The sequence below is a fragment of the Salmo trutta genome, chromosome 17, assembly GCF_901001165.1.
Source record: "Salmo trutta chromosome 17, fSalTru1.1, whole genome shotgun sequence".
NCBI classification, from domain to species: domain Eukaryota; kingdom Metazoa; phylum Chordata; class Actinopteri; order Salmoniformes; family Salmonidae; genus Salmo; species Salmo trutta.
In genome coordinates, this window is record NC_042973.1 from 15,823,043 (window position 1) to 15,832,062 (window position 9,020).

A 9,020-nucleotide genomic window follows, 5' to 3' on the forward strand; every position below is an offset into this window, starting at 1 on the left:
GCTGACTACCTCATGAAGCTGGTTGAGAGAATGCCAAGAGTGTGCAAAGCTGTCATCAAGGCAAAGGGTGGCTACTTTCAAGAATCTCAAATATAAAATATATTTTGTTTTTGTTTCTCACTTTTTTTGTGTGGCTAACATCCAGGTTAAGCAAGCGTGTGTTAAGAAGCGCAGCTTGGCAGTTTATGTTTTGGGGGACGCGTGACTCGACCTTCGCCTCTCCTGAGCCTGTTGAGGAGTTGCAGAGATGAGACAAGATGGCAATTGGATAGCATGAAAAAGGGGGTAATAAAAGAATAAGGCTGTATCGTAACAAAATGTGGAAAAAGTCAAGGGGTCTGAATACTTTCCGAATGCACTGTAACTCCGTTATCAGTCATATGGTACAAAAACAACCCCTGGAATTCTTATGCCTTTATTGTAAGGATGTCTGTAATTTATGTTCTATGCACTGTTCTGTTTCTATGGGGCGTTTGCCATTTATGCAAATGAGACATGATAACCCTTCATTTATAACTTGGGGAATACTAAGCGTGGTTGTGTCTAATTTTAAGTGAAGCGGTTGTATCGTCATTTATTTCACTAGGGGAGTGATATGTTTTATGATTCTTTGTGCCATCTTGAGTGTGCCATCTTCAGTACAACCTCCGAGTACAACTATGAACCTGCAGGATCCAGACAAAATAATTCATAATAGATTTAAGGACTCATTTCACCCAAACAATCAACCATTGCAAATATAACTGTCACTTTTACATTTCTTTAAGATATTTTGTTTGAAGTAGTTACATTCAAAACATTTTGAAAATGGATATTAATGTACAATATATTACTATGGAAGTATAGAAGTGACAATATGACGTTGAGTTTCTCACATTATTCCACAGACAAAGTATAACAACTAAAATAAACAGTTGGACCCTTCCAAAGGGTGTAAAGTGCTACAATGTATCAGGCGATGTGATTTGAACTAGTGTCCACTGAGACAGTGAAATATGACATTGATCCAAAGTGAATGGGATGTTCGTGCAAGATTGCTACACAAAAGCAGATGTTATGAACAACAAAATTCATGGTAGTTCTGCTAACATCTTGTTGACGGTGGGAAATTAAGTTCTTAAACTCACAGGCTCAATATTGTACACTTTTTGTATACTGTTTTTATACTGAAGGTCTAATAATAACCGTGATCCACCTGGTCCACTGGAGCTAGGGCAATCTTCAATACAGTGGTCCTCAGGGCATGGTTGGTCTTCAAAATATCAGTTCCTTCCTTTGCTGTCATCTTTGAAGTATGTTGAGTTTTCTAGGGTGCTTGCCATTCAGGTTGAATTGGCCGCAGTTGCTGAACCACCAGCCACCTATGAGGAAACAAGACACTTGTTAGAGAACATACTTTTAGATAAGTTCAGTGAGGTTAAAAAATATGCAATTTTTAGAGTAAAATGTTCAAGAAACACTAAAATACTTGAGTTGCTTGGCACAGTTGACGTCTGTGTTCAGATCGTTGTCTCTGTCAATAGTGGAGAAGGACAGACCTGAGGGCCCGGTGGTTAAGCCACTTTCCACTCTATCACATGAACTCGCGGGGAGGTAGAGGGTGTAGTTACTCTCTTCTCCATCCAATCGGAATGTATACTGCACAGACTGAGCCTCTCCCATCCAATCAGACAGCTCCACCAGCAGTGTGAGTTCTTCCTGTTTGGTCAGAGTGTGGATGTTGTCCAATCCCAGCCAAAACTCGCCTAAAAGAGAATTAGAATCTAGATTATTCACATGAACATGTGCATTATTTAAACATAAATATTGGCTGTATTGAAAGTGTTTCCATATACATTTGCTCTAATGAAATAACACCTTTTCAGGCTGCCAAAGCCTTTTTGATAGGCCTCCCATAATTGATTGAAATTTTGGAATCAATCTTGCCGTCTTTGGATGACCGTCCATCCACCTTCTGTAAAAGAAAAGACGGGAAGAGAAGGAATTAGCCAAGTAATGTTCCAATTGTTCCACAGCCGATGGGGTTTTCTCTGTGCAAAGCAACTTTTCTTGGAGAAGCCTGTATCCGCCAGGACAAATTCCAGCCAATGGCAATATAGAACTTTAGAACAACCAAGAACAAGGCGATTTAGTTTCCCTTTCACTCACCAGCAGTCATTTCACAGAAGACGTCAAAGGGCTGAGAGTTGCGAGGCTGGATGGCGTACACTCCATTATTTCTCTCCCCTTTCAGGAACAACTCATGGCAGTCGGTGGCCAACTCTGGAACAGCAAAAATGATACACGTTGATCAGTAACCATTCATTAAACTTATTTGGTTGCAACTTGTATAATGGTCTAGGGCAGTGGTTCCCAAACTTTTTATAGTCCCGTACCCCTCCAAACATTCAACCTCCAGCTCCACACCAAGGTCAGCGCACTCTGAAATGTTGTTTTTTACCATCATTGTAAGCCTGCCACACACACACTATACGATACATTTATTAAACATAAGAATGAGTGAGTTTTTGTCACAACACGGCTTGTGGGAAGTGACAAAGTTAGGACCAAGGCACAAATATTAATAATCAATAATGTTGCTCTTTATTTAACCATCTTACACATAAAACCTTATTTGTTCATCAAGAATTGTGAATAACTCACCACAGGTTAATGAGAAGGGTGTGCTTGAAAGGATGCACATAACTCTGCAATGTTGGGTTTTATTGGAGAGAGTCTGTCTTAAATCATTTTCCACACACAGTCTGTGCCTGTATTTAGTTTTCATGCTAGTGAGGGCCGAGAATCCACTCTCACATACACTACCGTTCAAAAGTTTGGGGTCACTTAGAAATGTCCTTGTTTTAGAAAAAAAAAACATTTTTTTTTGGTCCCTTAAAATACCATCAAATTGATCAGAAATACAGTGTAGACATTGTTAATGTTGTAAATGACTATTGTGGAAATGTATTTTTAATGGAATATCTACATAGGCGTACAGAACCTCACCCAAATGTATAGCCCGTTGGAAAATATAAATGGGCAGTTTGAAAATGTGAAGAAAAAAAAAGAAAAAAAATTATAAAAAAATAAATATATTTATATATATACTGCTCAAAAAAATAAAGGGAACACTTAAACAACACATCCTAGATCTGAATGAAAGAAATAATCTTATTAAATACTTTTTTCTTTACATAGTTGAATGTGCTGACAACAAAATCACACAAAAATAATCAATGGAAATCCAATTTATCAACCCATGGAGGTTTGGATTTGGAGTCACACTCAAAATTAAAGTGGAAAACCACACTACAGGCTGATCCAACTTTGATGTAATGTCCTTAAAACAAGTCAAAATGAGGCTCAGTAGTGTGTATGACCTCCCTACAACGCCTGGGCATGCTCCTGATGAGGTGGCGGATGGTCTCCTGAGGGATCTCCTCCCAGACCTGGACTAAAGCATCCGCCAACTCCTGGACAGTCTGTGGTGCAATGTGGCGTTGGTGGATGGAGCGAGACATGATGTCCCAGATGTGCTCAATTGGATTCAGGTCTGGGGAACGGGCGGGCCAGTCCATAGCATCAATGCCTTCCTCTTGCAGGAACTGCTGACACACTCCAGCCACATGAGGTCTAGCATTGTCTTGCATTAGGAGGAACCCAGGGCCAACCGCACCAGCATATGGTCTCACAAGGGGTCTGAGGATCTCATCTCGGTACCTAATGGCAGTCAGGCTACCTCTGGCGAGCACAGGGAGGGCTGTGCGGCCCCCCAAAGAAATGCCACCCCACACCATGACTGACCCACCGCCAAACCGGTCATGCTGGAGGATGTTGCAGGCAGCAGAACGTTCTCCACGGCGTCTCCAGACTCTGTTACGTCTGTCACGTGCTCAGTGTGAACCTGCTTTCATCTGTGAAGAGCACAGGGCGCCAGTGGCGAATTTGCCAATCTTGGTGTTCTCTGGAAAATGCCAAACGTCCTGTACGGTGTTGGGCTGTAAGCACAACCCCCACCTGTGGACGCCGGGCCCTCATACCACCCTCATGGAGTCTGTTTCTGACCGTTTGAGCAGACACATGCACATTTGTGGCCTGCTGGAGGTCATTTTGCAGGGCTCTGGCAGTGCTTCTCCTGCTCCTCCTTGCACAAAGGCGGAGGTAGCGGTCCTGCTGCTGGGTTGTTGCCCTCCTACGGCCTCCTCCACATCTCCTGATGTACTGGCCTGTCTCCTGGTAGCACCTCCATGCTCTGGACACTACGCTGACAGACACAGCAAACCTTCTTGCCACAGCTCGCATTGATGTGCCATCCTGGATGAGCTGCACTACCTGAGCCACTTGTGTGGGTTGTAGACTCCGTCTCATGCTACCACTAGAGTGAAAGCACCGCCAGCATTCAAAAGTGACCAAAACATCAGCCAGGAAGCATAGGAACTGAGAAGTGGTCTGTGGTCCCCACCTGCAGAACCACTCCTTTATTGGGGGTGTCTTGCTAATTGCCTATAATTTCCACCTGTTGTCTATTCCATTTGCACAACAGCATGTGCAATTTATTGTCAATCAGTGTTGCTTCCTAAGTGGACAGTTTGATTTCACAGAAGTGTGATTGACTTGGAGTTACATTGTGTTGTTTAAGTGTTCACTTTATTTTTTTGAGCAGTGTGTGTGTATATATATATATATATATATATATATATATATATATATATATATATATATATATATATATATATATATATATATATATATATATATATTTAGCTTACCCCAGACGGCATTGCACGTGCCCCACTTTGGGTATACCTGGTCTAGGGCAATGCACATGTGTATCAATGACTATATACAAAGGACTGAAAGATAAATGTCTACAGTCGTGGCCAAAAGTTTTGAGAATGACACACATATTAATTTTCACAAAGTTTGCTGCCTCAGTTTGTATGATGGCAATTTGCATGTACTCCAGAATGTTATGAGGAGTGATCAGATGAATTGCAATTAATTGCAAAGTCCCTCTTTGCCATGCAAATGAACTGAATCCCCGAAAAACATTTCCACTGCATTTCAGCCCTGCCACAAAAGGACCAGCTGACATCATGTCAGTGATTTTCTCGTTAACACCGGTGTGAGTGTTGACGAGGACAAGGCTGGAGATCACTCTGTCATGCTGATTGAATTCAAATAAAAGACTGGAAGCTTCAAAAGGAGGGTGGTGCTTGGAATCATTGTTCTTCCTCTGTCAACCATGGTTACCTGCAAGGAAACACGTGCCGTCATCATTGCTTTGCACAAAAAGGGCTTCACAGGCAAGGATAATGCTGCCAGTAAGATTGCACCTAAATCAACCATTTATTGGATCATCAAGAACTTCAAGGAGAGCGGTACATTTGTTGTGTAGAAGGCTTCAGGTCGCCCAAGAAAGTCCAGCAAGCGCCAGGACCGTCTCCTAAAGTTGATTCAGCTGCGGGATCGGAGCACCACCTGTACAGAGCTTGCTCAGGAATGGCAGCAGGCAGGTGTCAGTGCATCTGGACGCACAGTGAGGCAAAGACTTTTGGAGGATGGCCTGGTGTCAAGAAGGGCAGCAAAGAAGCCACTTCTCTCCAGGAAAAACTTCAGGGACAGACTGATATTCTGCAAAAGGTACAGGGATTGGACTGCTGAGGACTGGGGTAAAGTCATTTTCTCTGATGAATCCCCTTTCCGATTGTTTGGGGCATCCGGAAAAAATCTTGTCAGGAGAAGACAAGGTGAGCGCTAGCATCAGTCCTGTGTTATGCCAACAGTAAAGCATCCTGAGACCATTCATGTGTGGGGTTGTTTCTCAGCCAAGGGAGTGGGCTCACTCACAATTTTGCCTAAGAACACAGCCATGAATAAAGAATGGTACCAACACATCCTCCAAGAGCAACTTCTCCCAACCATCCAGGAACAGTTTGGTGACGAAACAATGCCTTTTCCAGCATGATGGAGCACCTTGCCATAAGGCAAAAGTGATAACTAAGTGGCTTGGGGAACAAAACATCGATATTTTGGGGCCATGGCCAGGAAAACTCCCCAGACCTTAATCCCATTGAGAACTTGTGGTCAATCCTCAAGAGGCGGGTGGACAAACAAAATGGGCTGAATGGGCTGCCATCAGTCAGGATGTGGCCCAGAAGTTAATTGACAGCATGCCAGGGCAGATTGCAGAGGTCTTGAAAAAGAAGGGTCAATACTGCAAATATTGACTCTTTTGAGTCAACTTCATGTAATTGTCAATAAAAGCCTTTGACACTTATGAAGTGCTTGTAATTATACTTCAGTATTCCATAGTAACATCTGACAAAAATATCTAAAGACACTGAAGCAGCAAACTTTGTGGATTATTAATATTTGTGTCATTCTCAAAACTTTTGGCCACGACTGTACATATTCGTTGTCAAACCCACTGGCTCCAGGTCATCTATATGTCTTTGCTAGGTAAAGCTCCGACTTATCTCAGCTCACTGGTCACCATAGCAACACCCACCCGTAGCACGCGCTCCAGCAGGTATATTTCACTGAAGCAGCAAACTTTGTGGAAATGTATTATTTGTGTCATTCTCAAAACCTTTGGCCACGACTATAGTGTTTTTAAGCTTTTGTAGCGTTCTCCTTCCTTTCAACAGCTGTAACAGTTCAGGATGGTGTAGAAGAACTCAGAGGGATATGGTCTGGCTTTTGACAAACTGGAGTAAAGGTTTTGTGTTGAAGGATAGGTATTGAATTGGAGTTTTGGAAATTCAATGAAATTGACTAGCGTTAATTCAAGTCCATATTCTATTAGGATGTATTAGGTTTACCAGTTAGAGAAGCGACTCCTTTAGTGTAATCCTTCATTGCTATTTTCTGATGTTTCCACCTGACAACGGACTTCTCTCCTCTGTTTAACCTGAGGGAAAAGACAAACATGTATCATCAGATATTGTACACACACCTACATGCAATAGGGGTTATTGTACAGTACATACCTCGCCCTGGAGTGCTTGTAGGTGCATGTTCTGTTTCTCCAGTTTGTCCTGCTGTTGCCTTATTCTGTCCTCCAGGTAATCTATCCGTTTATTCTGTGCCTCCAGTAACCGCTGAAGAAAGAAGTAACACAAATGAGATCTGTTTTTCGTTGTTCACAATCACTTCTTCCGACTATATTGATAATGTGGGACACGGATGTACTTTCCGTAATTGCAGTATATTGAAGCTTGACTTGTATAAGTTCACTGTCCATCACAAGATCAAACTGTCAATGTTAGTGAAACCTGGGTTCAAATACTATTTAGGGTATTTCAATGACTTCCAAAGACATTTGGAAGTATTTCAATCTTTAAAAAAACAACAACTAGGAATTAGAATGTAGTTGGAAATACACTTTGAAATTACTCAAATACACAGTATTTATAGAAATATAAAAATACTCTCATGCATGTGAACCAGGTCTGTTTGGTACTGTATTTGAATTACGTTTTTGAAAATACTTTCAAATAGTAGGCTATTTATAGGAAAGTATTTGAAATGACTTTAAAATACTTCCATAGAAGTAGTTGATTCGGGCCACCTTATTTGAAAATATTAAAATACACAAGTATTTAAATAACATGTATTGGAACCCTATGATGTGAGTCAGCAGCTAACTTTATATTCTGGATCTCTTATCGTTTTTGTTTTATTCCGTTTAGCATGTTATTAATCATATTTAATTAAGTAATGGAAGATTTAATATTTTAGGTATCACCCACAGTGCATTGTGAAAAAGTGGCAGATTGTTCTCTTACCTGGATAAAGTTGGCATCATCACTGCGGTTGTTACTGCTGTTGTTCAGCTTCAGCCCCCGTCCTTGCCGCATCCACCCGTTCTTCTAGCCTGTCCATCCTGGTGTGGATTCTCTGGCGCTCTGCCCTCAGCTCCTCAGCACTCGCATGCACCTCAACAGACATATTGACCACCATCTCCTGGGCTCTGGTCTTCAGTGCCTCTCCACCCTCCTGCAGGCTCTTGGTCTCCCTGCCCAAGTTGGCCACCGTGCCATTGAAGGCTTTCAGCTTGATGGAGATGTCTCTCATCTGGCTCTTGGTTTTCTCAACGTGTTCTTTGAGGCCCTGGCCCAGCTGGAGAAGCCGGTGGGCCACCACGTTCACATCATCCCAGGAGGCGTACTGAGCCCTGTCTCTCCCAAATGAGAAACTGGTCCCCATATGGACCAAGACGGCCGCTAATAGCAGTAGGAATGCCAGTGTTGGCTTCATCTTTGTTTTGACAAGTGTCTTTGGTCGAAGCAACAATGCTGATCTTGTTTCAGCTCAGCTGAAGAAGTCTTGTTCTTTCTTCTGTTACATCGCCACAGAGGTTTTATATATCCTGTTGGTCACATGCTGCTGATACTAGGCAGTTCTGATTGGATGCTCCTCGGGTAGTAGGGGTGTAGCAAGCAAAGTCTAACTCTCCATTGTCACTCTAGTCACATTCTTTTAGGGAACATGGACCTTGATGAGCAACTTTGATATATCAATCAGAAACTTTACCTCCTATTGAACAAAAAATATATATAATACACCCTCGTAGTACATTATTGACAGGACCAGTATGCATTATGTGAAGTTATAAAAAATAAAGTAAGTAGCTTTGGCTTGTGTGATCCAGAACGGCTCAAATGAGTTTCAGTAGCCTGAGGCAGCTTGATGTACAAGTACACCCTCTGGATAGGACGCTATTCTATCGCAGGACTTTACCCTCAATCTATCTCAATGCTGAGTGCCAAGCAGACACTCATCAGGTCCCATTTTCCCAACCTCCCAATCTCTGGGCCATATTCAACAAAAATGTTTTTCTGAAAGTATTTTGGGAAAGAAGCAAAGATGTGTTTGTTTTCACCTCCATAATTGTCTCATCTCTAAAGGAAGTTGCTGTTTAAACTAAATTATGTTTCACATTCATTATTGTTTGTTTAGCAGTGTTGAACAACAGGCTATATCTATCCTAATAGATCCTGTTATTCTGGTGCACTCAAGTGTCTAGCTAGCAG

General features: G+C 42.0%; 1 pseudogene; it reads right to left on the reverse strand.

Annotated features, from left to right (window-relative positions):
• Nucleotides 1-1,202: 1,202 nt before the first annotated feature.
• On the reverse strand, nt 1,203-8,330 carry LOC115151705 (angiopoietin-related protein 4-like; annotated as a pseudogene).
• Between the last annotated feature and the right edge of the window lie 690 nt (nt 8,331-9,020).